The sequence below is a fragment of the Olea europaea genome, unplaced genomic scaffold (genome assembly GCF_002742605.1).
Source record: "Olea europaea var. sylvestris unplaced genomic scaffold, O_europaea_v1 scaffold2335, whole genome shotgun sequence".
Lineage (NCBI taxonomy): Eukaryota > Viridiplantae > Streptophyta > Magnoliopsida > Lamiales > Oleaceae > Olea > Olea europaea.
The window spans coordinates 140,746-142,815 of record NW_019241461.1 but is presented as its reverse complement, the minus strand read 5'-3'; positions in this window follow the sequence as shown (position 1 = coordinate 142,815).

Genomic DNA, 2,070 nt, shown 5'->3' with positions numbered 1-2,070 from the left:
GGCTTTGGTTTCATATCCCTAACCTTATATGTTTGTTATAATTTCAAATATTTCATCATGATTTATTCTTAACATGCCCCATAAGATAATAACTTCTTTCGTAACATAAATTTTGAAATTTAATTCATCATAAAGCTAAGATTTCATTTCCGAATATCAACCTTGTTGAAGTAACACAAACCCCATATGATATTATTATTATTATTATTTTAATTTTATTTTATAAGATTTACTCTTAACACCATCTACACATGCGGGGACATGTAGAAGACAAGGTTTAAATATTATACATGTGTAACTTTATTCAACTAACTTAAATTTTTATATCAAAATTCAATAACTTCGATAAACTAAAAAGCAAAGAAACTCAACTTCGTGACTTTGTTTTGTATTTTTTTTTTCTTTGTTCTAGCTAGTAGTATTAGACGATAATGATCACTAAAATGGACAGTATTTTAGCTACTTTTTTTCTCTCTTGTTCTTGATATTGTTTCTAATATACTCTAATAATGTGTCAAAAAGTAAGTTTGTTTGTATTTGTATATGAAGGGCACGAAATTTCAACTTTTTTTTGTCTTATTGTCTTTTGGGTGATTTTCAAACAATAATGAGAAATTTAAGGAAGAAAATATTTATATATTTATATTTTCAGAAAAAAGACGAAACTAGAAGAAAAAAGAGAGCCTGAAAATCTCATTGGTAGAGGATGTGAGTGAAATTATGAGTCAGGCTAATAAAATACCAAATAAAACGATAGGCTAAACCTAGCTATGAGTGCATTTGGGGAGACAAAGCGTGACCGCCCCTCTAAATCAAATCTTTTTTCAGTTTCATTTTTTTTATTATAATGTAAATATACTAAATAAATTCTTCTAGATGCATTAAAATTTGAATTTGTCTAGTGGTACATAATGGGGTGTACCGAATGGTGTACACCCCACTCACATAGGTGTGGGACCCATGTGAAAGAAATGATATTTTATTCGAGTGGGTCACTCGTCCATGTGAGTGGAGTGTACACCATTAGGTACACCCCGATGTACCACTAGCAATACCGTTAAAATTTTTGCAAGTTAAAGTGATTAGGGAATAGCCCAATTTTGAATAAGCACCTAGGACATTAATATAAATTAAATATAAAAATGACATCAAAAATCACTCGTAGTTTTTACAAAATGGACCTTTATAAGTTCACTTGAATTCAGTCTGCCAATACGAGACGATCACGTGAAATAATAGAGGATGTTAGAACAAAAAAAGATGTTGGAAGTGTTTGTTTATTTTTAGTTATAAATTGTTCAAACTTTGAGGGACCAAGATGAAAAGGATAAAAGTTAATGAAGTCCCAATTGGATTGGGTATGCGACACGTGTCATTTGAGTGTTGGGGACAAGATTGCTTGCCACTCGTAGCTGATTGGTCGATAAAAATTAGTGACAAGCTATGCATCCACGAGAATTTTCCTGGGACCATGTGTCTTAAGGGGAACTTCTACACAAGTTTTTTAATGGTGATGTCAAGTCCCTTTTTCAAATATTTGTTGGCAAAAGATTCATGTTAAGATGATGCTACACGTACATAATAATGTACATACGAATTCACACTCCTTCATATGAAGGGAGATTCACGGACGATAAATTATGTGTGGACCTCCCACCATATGGGGGTGATGTACACCTAAGCAAATATCATCTCTCTTCATACTAGTAACAAATAATTAGGTGCCACTTTCGGATTAAATGGAATCGCGTTTCAAATACTATATATTTGGGGTGGAACCAGTAGTGTACATTAAGCCTATATTTAGGGATGACAAAAATGTCAAGTTATTCGCAAATTCATTTCGGCTCGTTCATTTCGTTCCAATTCGGACTCGTTTGAGAATTCAGTCATCTATAGAGTCTAACACCCTTTTTTCCGATAAAATATTAATTTATTTGTCTACCATTCTTCAAGAACTCTTTAAAAAAATCATGAACCTTGCTACATGTACATTAAACTTTACATAATAGATTACATAATACTACATGTCACTCTATCATTTGTCTGTTTAAAACACAATCAACTTTT